We start from the raw sequence: 16,391 nt of genomic DNA on the forward strand, positions 1-16,391 counted from the left end.
TCAGTATCTGTATCTGGATCCGTGTCGACCCACTGAGGTAGCGGCCGTTTTAGGGCCCCTGAGGGTGTCTGAGACGCCTGAACAGGCACTAATTGATTTGCCGGCTTTCTCATGTCGTCAACAGTTTTTTGTAAATTGCTGACATTATCACTTAATTGCTTAAACACAATCATCCAGTCAGGTGTCGACTCCCTAGGGGGTGACATCACTAACACAGGCAACTGCTCCGCCTCCACCTCATTTTCCTCCTCATACATGTCGACACACGCGTACCGACACACAGCACACACACCGGGAATGCTCTGATAGAGGACAGGACCCTACTTAGCCCTTTGGAGAGACAGAGGGAGAGTCTGCCAGCACACACCCAGCGCTATATATATACAGGGATAACCTTATATAAGTGTTAATCCCTTATAGCTGCTGTTAATCTAGTTATTTGCTGCCAAAATGCCCCCCCTTCTCTTTTTTACCCTGAATCAGATGCAGTACTGCAGGGGAGAATCAGGGAGCCGTCCTTCCAGCGGAGCTGTGAGGGAATAATGGCGCCAGTGTGCTGAGGAGATAGGCCCCGCCCCTTCACGACGTCCTTAACTCCCGCTTTTTTGTGTAAAATGGCAGGGGAAAAAATACATCCATATAGCCCTGGAGCTATATGTGATGTATTCCTTTTGCCAGCTAAGGTATATGTGTGTTATATTGCGTCTCAGGGCGCTCCCCCCCAGCGCCCTGCACCCTCAGTGACCGGAGTGTGAAGTGTGCTGAGAGCAATGGCGCACAGCTGCGGTGCTGTGCGCTACCTTAGTCTTGAAGACAGGATGTCTTCTGCCGCCGCTTTCACCGGACCTTCGTCTCTTCTGGCTCTGTAAGGGGGACGGCGGCGCGGCTCCGGTGACCCATCCAGGCTGAACCTGTGATCGTCCCTCTGGAGCTAACGTCCAGTAGCCTAAGAAGCCCAATCCACTCTGCACTCAGGTGAGTTCGCTTCTTCTCCCCTTAGTCCCACGATGCAGTGAGCCTGTTGCCAGCAGGACTCACTGAAAATAAAAAAACCTAACTAAACTTTTATTCTAAGCAGCTCTGGAGAGCTACCTAGTTTGCACCCTTCTCGGCCGGGCACAAAAATCTAACTGGCTTGGAGGAGGGTCATAGGGGGAGGAGCCAGTGCACACCACCTGATATCTCAAGCTTTTATTTTGTGCCTGTCTCCTGCGGAGCCGCTATTCCCCATGGTCCTTACGGAGTCCCAGCATCCACTTAGGACGTTAGAGAAACAGCGAGTCAGTATTTCTGACTCTAGCCGTCCTGGAAACATAGATTTTCAGGGCCCGGACTACATCCAGCAACTTGGAGGCCTCCAAGTCCCGAGTAGCCGCAGGCACCACAATAGGTTGGTTCAAATGAAACGCTGATACCACCTTAGGGAGAAATTGGGGACGAATCCTCAATTCTGCCCTGTCCCTATGGAAGATCAGATAAGGGCTTTTACATGACAAAGCCGCCAATTCTGACACACGCCTAGCCGAAGCCAAGGCCAAATATATATATATATGACCACTTTCCACGTGAGATACTTCAACTCCACGTTCTGAAGTGGCTCAAAACAATGTGATCTTAGGAAATCCAACACTACGTTGAGATCCCAAGGTGCCACTGGAGGCACAAAAGGGGCTGAATATGCAGCACTCCCTTAACAACGTCTGAACTTCAGGCAGCGTCTTTCCTTGCCTTTAACAGCGTAGGAATCACTTCATCTGGAACGCCCTTTTCCGTTAGGATCCTGCGTTCAACCGCCAAGCCATCAAACGCAGCCGCGGTAAGTCTTGGAACAGACAGGGCCCCTGCAGTAACAGGTCCTGTCTGAGAGACAGAGGCCATGGGTCCTCCGAGATCATTTCTTGTGGTTCTGGGTACCAAGTTCTTCTTGGCCAATCCGGAACTACGAGTATAGTTCTTACTCCTCTCTTACTTACTATCCTCAGTACCCTGGGTATGAGAGGAAGAGGAGGGAACACATAAACCGACTGGTACACCCACGGTGTCACTAGTGCGTCCACAGCTATCGCCTGAGGGTCTCTTGACCTGGCGCAATACTTTTTTAGCTTTTTGTTGAGGTGGGACGCCATCATGTCCACCTGTGGCCATTCCCAACGGTTCACAATCTGCGTGAAGACTTCTGGATGAAGTCCCCACTCTCCCGGGTGGAGGTCGTGCCTGCTGAGGAAGTCTGCTTCCTAGTTTTCCACACCCGGAATGAACACTGCTGACAGTTTTAGCACATGATACTCCGCCCATCGGAGAATCCTTGTGGCTTCTGCCAACGCCAACCTGCTTCTTGTGCCGCCTTGTCGGTTTTCATGGGCGACAGCCGTGATGTTGTCTGACTGAATCAGCACCGGCTGGTTTTGAAGCAGGGGTTCTGCTTGCCTTAGGGCATTGTAAATCCCAGAATATTTATGCGTAGGGAAGTCTCCTGACTCGACCATTGTCCTTGGAAGTTTCTTCCCTGAGTGACTGCTCCCCAACCTCGGAGGCTTGCATCCGTGGTCACCAGGACCCAGTCCTGAATGCCGAATCTGCGGCCCTCGAGAAGATGAGTACTCTGCAGCCACCACAGCAGAGACACCCTGGCCCTCGGGGTGTCTAACAGGTCCCACTGAAAGTTCCTTGCATGGAACCTGCCGAAGGGAATTGCTTCGTAAGAAGCTACCATCTTTTCCAGGACTCGCGTGCAATGATGCACCGACACCTGTTTTGGTTTCAGGAGGTCTCTGACCAGAGATGACAACTCCTTGGCCTTCTCCTCCGGGAGAAACACCTTCTTCTGTTCTGTGTCCAGAAACATGCCCAATATCAGCAGGCGCGTCGTAGGAACCAGCTGCGACTTTGGGATATTCAGAATCCAGCCGTGCTGTTGTAGCACTTCCTGAGATAGTGCTACTCCGATCAACGACTGCTCCTTGGACCTCGTCTTTATAAGGAGATCGTCCAAGTACGGGATAATTATAACTCCCTTCTTTCGAAGGAGTATCATCATTTTGGCCATTACCTTGGAACACACCCTCGGTGCCGTGGACAGACCAAACGGCAACGTCTGGAATTGGTAATGGCAGTTCTGTACCACAACCTTGAGGTACTCCTGGTGAGGTAGGTAAATGGGGACATGTAGGTAAGCATCCTTGATGTCCATTGATAATATGTAATCCCCCTCTTCCAGGCTTGCAATAATCGCCCTGAGCGATTCCATTTTGAACCTGAACTTCCTTATATAAGCGTTCAAGGATTTCAATTTTAGAATGGGTCTCACCGAACCGTCTGGTTTCGGTACCACAAACATTGTGGAATAGTAACCCCGTCCCTGTTGAAGGAAGGGAACTTTTATTATCACCTGCTGGAGGTACAGCTTGTGAATTGCCACCAGTACTACCTCCCTGTCCTGGGGAGTGGCTGGCAAGGCCGATTTGAGGTAACGGCGAGGGGGAGACGTCTCGAATTCCAGCTTGTATCCCTGAGATACCACTTGTAGAACCCAGGGATCCACCTGTGAGCGAACCCACCGGTCGCTGAAGTTCCGGAGACGGGCCCCCACCGCACCTGGCTCCACATGTGGAGCCCCAGCGTCATGCAGTGGACTCAGTGGAAGCAGGGGAGGATTTTTGTTCCTGGGAACTGGCTGTCTGGTGCAGCTTTTTCCCTCTCCCCCTGCCTCTGGGCAGAAAGGAAGCACCTTTGATCCGCTTGCCTTTCTGAGGCCGAAAGGACTGTACCTGATAGTACGGTGCTTTCTTAGGTTGTGAGGGAGCCTGAGGTAAAAATGTCGATTTCCCAGCTGTTGCTGTGGATACGAGGTCCGAGAGACCATCCCCAAACAATTCCTCACCCTTATAAGGCAAAACCTCCATATGCCTTTTAGAATCAGCATCACCTGTCCACTGCCGGGTCCATAATACCCTCCTGGCAGAAATGGACATTGCATTAATTCTAGATGCCAGCCGGCAAATATCCCTCTGTGCATCCCTCATATATAAGACAACGTCTTTAATATGCTCTATGGTTAGCAAAATAGTATCCCTGTCGAGGGTATCAATATTATCTGACAGGGTATCAGACCACGCTGCAGCAGCACTACACATCCATGCTGAAGCAAGTGCAGGTCTCAGTATAGTACCTGAGTGTGTATATACAGACTTCAGGATAGCCTCCTGCATTCTATCAGCAGGCTCCTTCAAGGCGGCCGTATCCTGAGACGGCAGTGCCACCTTTTTTGACAAGCGTGTGAGCGCCTTATCCACCCTAGTAGATATCTCCCAACGTGACCTATCCTCTGGCGTGAAAGGGTACGCCATCAGTAACTTTTTAGAAATTACCAGTTTCTTATCGGGGGAACCCCACGCTTCTTCACACACTTCATTCAACTCATCTGATGGGGGAAAAAACACTGGCTGCTTTTTCTTCCCAAACATAATACCCTTTTTAGTAGTACCTGGGTTAATGTCAGAAATGTGTAACACATTTTTCATTGCCGTAATCATGCAACGGATGCCCCTTGTGGATTGTGTATACGTCTCATCCTCGTCAACACTGGAGTCAGACTCCGTGTCGACATCTGTGTCTGCCATCTGAGGTAGCGGGCGTTTTTGAGCCCCTGACGGTCTTTGAGACGCCTGGGCAGGCACGGGCTGAGAAGCCGGCTGTCCCACGGCTGTTACGTCATCCAGCCTTTTATGTAAGGAGTTGACACTGTCGGTTAATACCTTCCACATATCCATCCACTCTGGTGTCGACCCCGCAGGGGGTGACATCACATTTATCGGCACCTGCTCTGCCTCCACATAAGCCTCCTCATCAAACATGTCGACACAGCCGTACCGACACACCGCACACACACACACAGGGAATGCTCTGACTGAGGACAGGACCCCACAAAGTCCTTTGGGGAGACAGAGAGAGAGTATGCCAGCACACACCACAGCGCTATATAAACAGGGATTTACACTACACAAAGTGATTTTCCCTATAGCAGCTATAATACACAGTTTTGCGCCTAAATTTAGTGCCCCCCCTCTCTTTTTTACCCTATTGAGCCTGGAAACTGCAGGGGAGAGCCTGGAGAGCGTCCTTCCAGCGGAGCTGTGAAGAGAAAATGGCGCCAGTGTGCTGAGGGAGATAGCCCCGCCCCTTTTTCGGCGGGCTTCTCCCGCTCTTTATATTAATATTATGGCAGGGGATTTTTACACATAATAAGAATTTACTCACCGGTAATTCTATTTCTCGCAGTCCGTAGTGGATGCTGGGAATTCCGTAAGGACCATGGGGAATAGCGGGCTCCGAAGGAAACTGGGCACTCTAAGAAAGAATTAGGACTACCTGGTGTGCACTGGCTCCTCCCTCTATGCCCCTCCTCCAGACCTCAGTTAGGGAAACTGTGCCCGGAAGAGCTGACACAATAAGGAAAGGATTTGGAATCCCGGGTAAGACTCATACCAGCCACACCAATCACACCGTACAACTCGTGATACCATACCCAGTGAACAGTATGAACAACAACTGAGCCTCTCGAATAGATGGCTCCAAACAATAACCCTTTAGTTAGGCAATAACTATATACAAGTATTGCAGATAATCCGCACTTGGGATGGGCGCCCAGCATCCACTACGGACTACGAGAAATAGAATTACCGGTGAGTAAATTCTTATTTTCTCTGACGTCCTAGTGGATGCTGGGAACTCCGTAAGGACCATGGGGATTATACCAAAGCTCCCAAACGGGCGGGAGAGTGCGGATGACTCTGCAGCACCGAATGAGCAAACTCAAGGTCCTCCTCAGCCAGGGTATCAAACTTGTAGAATTTTGCAAACGTGTTTGAACCCGACCAAGTAGCAGCTTGGCAAAGTTGTAAAGCCGAGACCCCTTGGGCAGCCGCCCAAGAAGAGCCCACCTTCCTCGTGGAATGGGATTTTACAGATTTAGGATGCGGCAGTCCAGCCGCCGAATGTGCAAGTTGAATCGTGCTACAGATCCAGCGAGCAATAGTCTGCTTTGAAGCAGGAGCACCCAGCTTGTTGGGTGCATACAGGATAAATAGCGAGTCAGTTTTTCTGACTCTAGCCGTCCTGGAAACATATATTTTCAGGGCCCTGACTACGTCCAGCAACTTGGAATCCTCCAAGTCCCGAGTAGCCGCAGGCACCACAATAGGTTGGTTTACATGAAAAGCTGATACCACCTTAGGAAGGAATTGGGAACGAGTCCTCAATTCCGCCCTATCCATATGAAAAATCAGATAAGGGATTTTACATGACAAAGCCGCCAATTCTGATACACGCCTGGCCGACGCCCAGGCCAACAGCATGACCACTTTCCACGTGAGGAACTTTATCTCCACGGTTTTAAGTGGCTCAAACCAATGCGACTTTAGGAAATCCACCACCACGTTGAGATCCCAAGGTGCCACTGGAGGCACAAAAGGGAGCTGAATATGCAGCACTCCCTTAACAAATGTCTGAGCTTCAGGCAGTGAAGCCAGTTCTTTCTGGAAGAAAATCGACAGAGCCGAAATCTGGACCTTAATGGAACCCAATTTTAGGCCCATAGTCACCCCTGACTGTAGGAAGTGCAGAAATCGACCTAGCTGAAATTCCTCCGTTGGGGCCTTCCTGGCCTCACACCAAGCAACATATTTCCGCCATATGCGGTGATAATGTTTTGCGATCACATCTTTCCTAGCTTTAATCAGTGTAGGAATGACTTCCTCCGGAATGCCCTTTTCTTTTAGGATCCGGTGTTCAACCGCCATGCCGTCAAACGCAGCCGCGGTAAGTCTTGGAACAGACAGGGCCCCTGCTGCAGCAGGTCCTGTCTGAGCGGCAGAGGCCATGGGTCCTCTGAGATCATTTCTTGAAGTTCTGGGTACCAAGCTCTTCTTGGCCAATCCGGAACCACGAGTATAGTTCTTACTCCTCTCCTTCTTATTATTCTCAGTACCTTGGGTATGAGAGGCAGAGGAGGGAACACATAAACCGACTGGTACACCCACGGTGTCACTAGAGCGTCCACAGCTATCTCCAGGGTTATCAGCCGATGCATCTGAAGATGCGATCCGGACCACTTGTCCAACAGATCAAACTGAAAGATCCTTGCATGGAACCTTCCGAATGGAATTGCTTCGTAAGAAGCCACCATCTTTCCCAGGACTCGCGTGCAGTGGTGCACCGACACCTGTTTTGGTTTTAGGAGGTCTCTGACTAGAGATGACAACTCCTTGGCCTTCTCCTCCGGGAGAAACACCTTTTTCTGTTCTGTGTCCAGAACCATCCCCAGGAACAGCAGACGCGTTGTAGGAACCAGCTGCGACTTTGGAATATTCCGGATCCAGCCGTGCTGTTGTAGCACTTCCCGAGCTAGTGCTACTCCGATCAACAGCTGTTCCCTGGACCTCGCCTTTATAAGGAGATCGTCCAAGTACGGGATAATTAAAACTCCCTTTTTCCGAAGGAGTATCATCATTTCGGCCATTACCTTGGTAAATACCCTCGGTGCCGTGGACAGACCACACGGCAACGTCTGGAATTGGTAATGACAGTCCTGTACCACAAATCTGAGGTACTCCTGGTGAGGAGGGTAAATGGGGACATGCAGGTAAGCATCCTTGATGTCCAGTGATACCATGTAATCCCCTTCGTCCAGGCTTGCAATAACCGCCCTGAGCGATTCCATTTTGAACTTGAACCTTCTTATATAAGTTTTCAAGGATTTCAAATTTAAAATGGGTCTCACCGAACCGTCCGGTTTCGGTACCACAAACATTGTGGAATAGTAACCCCGTCCTTGTTGAAGGAGGGGTACTTTGATTATCACCTGCTGAGAATACAGCTTGTGAATCGCCTCCAGCACTGCCTCCCTGTCTGGGGGAGCTGTTGGCAAGGCTGATTTGAGGAAACGGCGAGGGGGAGACGTCTCGAATTCCAGCTTGTACCCCTGAGATACCACTTGTAGAATCCAGGGATCCACCCGTGAGCGAGCCCACTGGTCGCTGAAGTTCTGGAGACGGGCCCCTACCGCACCTGGCTCCGCCTGTGGAGCCCCAGCGTCATGCAGTGGACTTAGAGGAAGCGGGAGAGGACTTTTGTTCTTGGGAAGTGGCTGTATGGTGCAGCTTTTTCCCTCTACCTCTGCCTCTGGGCAGAAAGGACGCGCCTCTAACCCGCTTGCCTTTCTGGGGCCGAAAGGACTGTACCTGATAATACGGTGCTTTCTTTGGCTGTGAGGGAACATGGGGTAAAAATGTCGACTTCCCAGCTGTTGCTGTGGAAACGAGGTCCGAGAGACCGTCCCCAAACAATTCCTCACCTTTGTAAGGCAAAACCTCCATGTGCCTTTTAGAATCTGCATCACCTGTCCACTGCCGAGTCCACAATCCTCTCCTGGCAGAAATGGACATTGCATTAATTCTAGATGCCAGCCGGCAAATATCCCTCTGTGCATCTCTCATGTATAAGACTGCGTCTTTAATATGCTCTATGGTTAGTAATATAGTATCCCTGTCGAGGGTATCAATGTTATCAGACAGGGAATCTGACCACGCAGCAGCAGCAGCACTGCACATCCATGCTGAAGCAATAGCCGGTCTCAGTATAATACCTGAGTGTGTATATACAGACTTCAGGATAGCCTCCTGCTTTCTATCCGCAGGCTCCTTTAAGACGGTCGTATCCTGAGACGGTAGTGCCACCTTCTTTGACAAGCGTGTGAGCGCTTTATCCACCCTAGGGGATGTCTCCCAACGTATCCTGTCCTCTGGCGGGAAATGGTACGCCATTAGCAACTTTTTAGAAATCACTAATTTCTTATCGGAAGAAGCCCACGCTTCTTCACACACTTCATTCAACTCATCAGATGGGGGAAAAACCACTGGTTGCTTTTTCTCCCCAAACATAATACCCTTTTTTGTGGTACCTGGGTTAATGTCAGAAATGTGCAACACATTTTTCATTGCCGTAATCATGTAACGGGTGGCTCTGTTGGAATGTACACTAGTCTCATCGTCGTCGACACTGGAGTCAGTATCCGTGTCGACATCTGTGTCAGCCATCTAAGGTAGTGAGCGTTTTTGAGCCCCTGATGGCTTTTGAGACGCCTGGGCAGGCACGGGCTGAGAAGCCGGCTGTCCCACATCTGCTATGTTGTCAAACCTTTTATGTAAGGAGTTGACACTGTCGCGTAATTCCTTCCACATATCCATCCAGTCAGGTGTCGACCCCGCAGGGGGTGACATCACATTTATTGGCACCTGCTCCGCCTCCACATAAGCCTCCACATCAAACATGTCGACACAGCCGTACCGACACACCGAACACACACAGGGAATGCTCTGACTGAGGACAGGACCCCACAAAGTCCTTTGGGGAGACAGAGAGAGAGTATGCCAGCACACACCACAGCGCAATATAATGCAGGGAGTTACACTACACAAGTGATTTACCCTATAGCCGCTATATATATAGTATTTGTGCCTAAATTTAGTGCCCCCCCTCTCTTTTTTACCCTATTGAGCCAGGAAACTGCAGGGGAGAGCCTGGGGAGCGTCCTTCCAGCGGAGCTGTGAGAGGAAATGGCGCCAGTGTGCTGAGGGAGATAGCCCCGCCCCTTTTTCGGCGGACTTCTCCCGCTTTTATAATAATAATGTGGCAGGGGTATTTTACACATATATAGCTTCTTAGGCTATATTATGTGTGATTAGCCACTTTAAGGTACTCTAATTGCTGCCCAGGGCGCCCCCCCCCCAGCGCCCATCAGTGACCGGAGTATGTGGTGTGCACAGGGAGCAATGGCGCACAGCTGCAGTGCTGTGCGCTACCTTAATGAAGACCGGAGTCTTCAGCCGCCGATTTCCGTGAAGATCTTCATGCTTCTGGCTCTGCAAGGGGGACGGCGGCGCGGCTCCGGGACCGGACGACCGAGGCTGGGCCTGTGTTCGATACCTCTGGAGCTAATGGTGTCCAGTAGCCTAGAAGCCCAAGCTAGCTGCAAGCAGGTAGGTTCGCTTCTCTCCCCTAAGTCCCTCGTTGCAGTGAGTCTGTTGCCAGCAGATCTCACTGAAAATAAACCTAATAAATACTTTCTTTACTAGAAGCTCAGGAGAGCCCCTAGTGTGCAACCAGCTCGAGCCGGGCACAGATTCTAACTGAGGTCTGGAGGAGGGGCATAGAGGGAGGAGCCAGTGCACACCAGGTAGTCCTAATTCTTTCTTAGAGTGCCCAGTCTCCTTCGGAGCCCGCTATTCCCCATGGTCCTTACGGAGTTCCCAGCATCCACTAGGACGTCAGAGAAATATAGTTTATTAGACTATATTATGTGTTTTTTGCCATTTTAAGGTAATCTAATTGCATCCCAGGGCGCCCCCCCCCCCAGCGCCCTGCACCCATCAGTGACCAGAGTATGTGGTGTGCATGGGGAGCAATGGCGCACAGCTGCAGTGCTGTGCGCTACCTTAATGAAGACCGGAGTCTTCAGCCGCCGATTTCCAGGACGTTCTTCTTGCTTCTGGCTCTGCAAGGGGGACGGCGACGCGGCTCCGGGACCGGACGACCGAGGCTGGGCCTGTGTTCGATCCCTCTGGAGCTAATGGTGTCCAGTAGCCTAGAAGCCCAAGCTAGCTGCAAGAAGGTAGGTTCGCTTCTCTCCCCTAAGTCCCTAGTAGCAGTGAGTCTGTTGCCAGCAGATCTCACTGAAAATAAAAACCCTAATAAATACTTTCTTTTCTAGGAGCTCAGGAGAGCCCCTAGTGTGCAACCAGCTCGAGCCGGGCACAGATTCTTACTGAGGTCTGGAGGAGGGGCATAGAGGGAGGAGCCAGTGCACACCAGATAGTACCTAATCTTTCTTTTAGAGTGCCCAGTCTCCTGCGGAGCCCGTCTATTCCCCATGGTCCTTACGGAGTACCCAGCATCCACTAGGACGTCAGAGAAAGGAAGATGGTTAAGTCCAGACCAATGCTAAAGATAACTGTTTTTTTTAACTGTTACTTTTCAAAACGCTTAGAGATAGAAACACCTTGAGTACTGGAACGCACAGCTGTGCACGGCTGAAGCTACAGATATACTGTATAACATATTGCCAGTATAAGGCAACGCCTCTATTCCTCATTTTGACTCTGCCTCAGCCTGCCACGAACATAACCAAAGCGTCTGTCGGGCCGCAATTATTGAAGCTGAAAGCTGAGAACTGGACAGAGAGAAGTACTACTACCTTAACGCGCTGTACAACACAATATAACAAAAATGCATACAAGTGTGATTGGAATGTCCCAAAAGTAGGTAAATATAATAAATGTCCCAAAAAATGGAGGGGTCTTTTATCTTGGAAAGAGGTATTCAAGGAAGAAAGTTCCTGAAAGCGGAGAGGAGTTTCACGGGGTACACACCGTACTCACGTTGACGAAGGATGGTCAATGTTCATAAAGGTTTCTTTTCCCATCAGAAATTCATTAAATGGATATCCATGGAGAAGGGGTTCTTCGGAAACTGGTGTATAATTTCCTCGGAAATACAAATGATAGGGAAACTGATAGTGTAGTAAGTCTCAACAAATATGAGGAAGTAGATGATAGAGGAAACTGAATTTATTCTGAACAGTGAGGAGAAATTTGGCGTACCGAACTTACGTTGGTACGTACGTAAATCCTCATATAAAGATATCTTTAGTGAAAAATTCAAAGGAAGGGATATCCTAAGGAGCAGAAGTGAAGGATTTTTTCTGGGTACACACCGTACTCACGTGGATTCAGGATAATAGAAGCTCATAAAGGTTTCTTTTTCCGTTCGATATTTCGTCTGGTTGAAGTCCTCTTAATGGTACTAACTTGTCCGACATCCATAGAAGCCCTACCTAAATACTCAGCCAATTCACAAATGTGATCGTGAGAAGTATAAGTTGGTCTAAGGAAAGACCCTGTTGTAGGCCTAACCTGAGGTGTTTCGCCAATGCAACTACAGCCTTGTTAGCCCAAACTCCAATTAAAGCAGGTCGAAGCAACACCCCTGCTGCTGTATACATAGACTTAAGCATGGCCTTCAGCTTACGCTCCGACGGGTCTTTAAGCGTCGTTGCAGCTGGGACAGGAATAGTTAATTTCTTTGAAAGTTTTGAAACGGAAGAATCCACTGGTGGTGAATTTTCCCATTTAGTTGTCATGGCCTGTGGGAAAGGATAGTTAGACAGAAATCGCTTTGGTATCGAAAAACGTTTATCTGTATTTTGCCACGCTTCCGTCAACTGCTTATTAAGAGAATCTGAATAAGAAAAAATAAGATTTTACTCACCGGTAAATCTATTTCTCGTAGTCCGTAGTGGATGCTGGGACTCCGTAAGGACCATGGGGAATAGCGGCTCCGCAGGAGACTGGGCACAACTAAAGAAAGCTTTAGGACTACCTAGTGTGCACTGGCTCCTCCCACTATGACCCTCTTCCAGACCTCAGTTAGGATACTGTGCCCGGAAGAGCGGACACAATCACACCGTATAACTCGTGATACTATACCCAGTTAACAGTTTGAAATATAACTGAGCCTCTCAACAGATGGCTCAACAATAACCCTTTAGTTAAACAATAACTATATACAAGTATTGCAGACAATCCGCACTTGGGATGGGCGCCCAGCATCCACTACGGACTACGAGAAATAGATTTACCGGTGAGTAAAATCTTATTTTCTCTGACGTCCTAAGTGGATGCTGGGACTCCGTAAGGACCATGGGGATTATACCAAAGCTCCCAAACGGGCGGGAGAGTGCGGATGAATCTGCAGCACCGAATGAGCAAACTCCAGGTCCTCCTCAGCCAGGGTATCAAACTTGTAGAATTTTGCAAATGTGTTTGACCCCGACCAAGTAGCTGCTCAGCAAAGTTGTAAAGCCGAGACCCCTTGGGCAGCCGCCCAAGAAGAGCCCACCTTCCTCGTGGAATGGACCTTCACTGATCTAGTATGCGGCAGTCGAGCCGCAGAATGTGCAAGCTGAATCGTACTACAGATCCAGCGAGCAATAGTCTGCTTTGAAGCAGGAGCACCCAGCTTGTTGGGTGCATACAGGATAAATAGCGAGTCAGTTTTCCTGACACTAGCTGTCCTGGAAACATAAATTTTCAGGGCCCTGACTACGTCCAACAACTTGGAATCCTCCAAGTCTTTAGTAGCCGCAGGCACTACAATAGGTTGGTTCAAATGAAAAGCTGATACCACCGTAGGGAGAAACTGGCGACGAGTCCTCAATTCTGCCCTATCCATATGGAAAATCAGATAAGGGCTTTTACATGACAAAGCCGCCAATTCTGACACACGCCTGGCCGAAGCCAAGGCCAACAGCATGACCACTTTCCACGTGAGATATTTCAAATGCACGGTTTTAAGTGGCTCAAACCAATGCGACTTTAGGAAATCCAACACCACGTTGAGATCCCAAGGTGCCACTGGAGGCACAAAAGGGAGCTGAATATGCAGCACTCCCTTAACAAATGTCTGAGCTTCAGGCAGTGAAGCCAGTTCTTTCTGGAAGAAAATCGACAGAGCCGAAATCTGGACCTTAATGGAACCCAATTTTAGGCCCATAGTCACCAATGACTGTAGGAAGTGCAGAAAACGGCCCAGCTGAAATTCCTCCGTTGGGGCCTTCCTGGCCTCACACCACGCAACATTTTCGCCATATGCGGTGATAATGGTTTGCGGTCACTTCTTTCCTAGCTTTAATCAGCGTAGGGATGACTTCCTCCGGAATGCCCTTTTCCTTCAGGATCCGGCGTTCAACCGCCATGCCGTCAAACGCAGCCGCGGTAAGTCTTGGAACAGACAGGGCCCCTGCTGCAGCAGGTCCTGTCTGAGCGGCAGAGGCCATGGGTCCTCTGAGATCAGTTCTTGAAGTTCCGGGTACCAAGCTCTTCTTGGTCAATCCGGAACAATGAGTATAGTTCTTACTCCTCTTTTTCTCATTATCCTCAGTACCTTGGGTATGAGAGGAAGAGGAGGGAACACATAAACCGACTGGTACACCCACGGTGTCACCAGAGTGTCCACAGCTATCGCCTGAGGGTCCCTTGACATGACAGAATATCTTTTTAGCTTTTTGTTGAGGCGGGACGCCATCATGTCCACCTGTGGCCTTTCCCAATGGTGTACAATCATTTGGAAGACTTCTGGATGAAATCCCCACTCTCCCGGGTGGAAGTCGTGCCAGCTGAGAAAATCTGCTTCCCAGTTGTCCACTCCGGAAATGAACACTGCTGACAGTGCTAACACATGATTTTCCGCCTATCAGAAAATCCTTGTGGCTTCTGCCATCGCCATCCTGCTTCTTGTGCCGCCCTGTTGGTATACATGGGCGACCGCCGTGATGTTGTCTGACTGGATCAGCACCGGCTGGTGTTGAAGCAGGGGCCTAGCCTAACTTAGGGCATTGTAAATGGCCCTTAGTTCCAGAATATTTATGTGTAGGGAAGTCTCCTGACTCGACCATAGTCCTTGGAAGTTTCTTCCCTGTGTGACTGCCCCCCAGCCTCGAAGGCTGGCATCTGTGGTCACCAGGACCCAGTCCTGTATGCCGAATCTGCGGCCCTCTAGAAGATGAGCACTCTGCAGCCACCACAACAGCGACACCCTTGCCCTTGGAGACAGGGTTATCAGCCGATGCATCTGAAGATGCGACCCGGACCACTTGTCCAACAGATCCCACTGGAAGATCCTTGCATGGAACCTGCCGAATGGAATTTCTTCGTAAGAAGCTACCATCTTTCCCAGGACTCGCGTGCATTGATGCACCGACACCTGTATTTGTTTTAGGAGGTCTCTGACTAGAGATGACAACTCCTTGGCCTTCTCCTCCGGGAGAACACTTTTTCCTGTTCTGTGTCCAGAACCATACCCAGGAACAGTAGACGCGTCGTAGGAACCAGCTGCGACTTTGGAATATTCAGAATCCAGCCGTGCTGTTGTAGCACTTCCCGAGATAGTGCTACTCCGACCAACAACTGCTCCCTGGACCTCGCCTTTATAAGGAGATCGTCCAAGTAGGGATAATTACAACTCCCTTTTTTTTTTTTGAAGGAGTATCATAATTTCGGCCATTACCTTGGTAAATACCCTCGGTGCCGGGGACAGACCAACGGCAACGTCTGGAATTGGTAACGACAGTCCTGTACCACAATCCTGAGGTACTCCTGGTGAGGAGGGTAAATGGGGACATGCAGGTAAGCATCTTTGATGTCCAGTGATACCATGTAATCACCTTCGTCCAGGCTTGCAATAACCGCCCTGAGCGATTCCATTTTGAACTTGAACCTTCGTATATAAGTGTTCAAGGATTTCAATGTTAGACTGGGTCTCACAGAACCGTCTGGTTTCGGTACCACAAACATTGTGGAATAGTAACCCCGGCCTTGTTGAAGGAGGGGTACCTTGATTATCACCAGCTGGAAGTACAGCTTGTGAATTGCCGCCAGTACTACCTCCCCTTTCTCCGAGGGCAGCAGGCAAGGCTGATTTGAGATAACGGCGAGGGGGAGTCGCCTCGAACTCCAGCTTGTATCCCTGTGATACTACTTGCAGAACCCAGGGATCCACCTGTGAGCGAGCCCACTGGTCGCTAAAGTTCCCGAAACGCGCCCCCACCGCACCTGGCTCCACCTGTGGAGCCCCAGCGTCATGCGGTGGACTCAGAGGAAGCGGGGGAAGATTTTTGATCCTGGAAACTGGCTGTCTGGTGCAGCTTTTTTCCCTCTTCCCTTGACTCTGTGCAGAAAGGAAGCGCCTTTGACCCGCTTGCTTTTCTGAAGCCGAAAGGACTGTACCTGATAATACAGTGCTTTCTTAGGCTGTGAGGAAACCTGAGGTAAATTTTTTTCTTCCCAGCTGTTGCTGTGGATACGAGGTCCCAGAGACCATCCCCAACAATTCCTCACCCTTATAAGGCAGATGTGCCTTTTAAAGTCAGCATCACCTGTCCACTGCCGGGTCCCTAATACCCTCCTGGCAGAATGGACATTGCATTAATTCTGGATGCCAGCCGGCAAATATCCCTCTGTGCATCCCTCATAAATAAGACTACGTCTTTAATAAGCTCTATGGTTAGCAAAATAGTATCCCTGTCCTGACAGGGTAACAGACCACGCTGCAGCAGCACTATCCATGCTGAGGCAATTGCAGGTCTCAGTATAGTACCTGAGTGTGTATATACAGACTTCAGGATAGCCTCCTGCTTTTTATCAGCAGGCTCCTTCAAAGTGGCCGTATCCTAAGACGGCAGTGCCACCTTTTTTGACAAACGTGTGAGCGCCTTATCCACCCTAGGGGATATCTCCCAACGTGACCTATCCTCTGGCGGGAAAGGGTACGCCATCAGTAAC

At 49.9% G+C, this 16,391-nt stretch overlaps 1 protein-coding gene across 5 annotated transcripts in view; it reads right to left on the reverse strand.

Annotated features, from left to right (window-relative positions):
• The window catches only part of RNF14 (ring finger protein 14), a 161,753-nt gene that overhangs the window by 92,812 nt on the left and 52,550 nt on the right, over positions 1 to 16,391 (reverse strand). The gene's annotated exons all lie outside the window — the stretch shown is intronic.

The sequence above is a fragment of the Pseudophryne corroboree genome, chromosome 6 (assembly GCF_028390025.1).
Source record: "Pseudophryne corroboree isolate aPseCor3 chromosome 6, aPseCor3.hap2, whole genome shotgun sequence".
Classification (NCBI taxonomy): Eukaryota; Metazoa; Chordata; class Amphibia; order Anura; family Myobatrachidae; genus Pseudophryne; species Pseudophryne corroboree.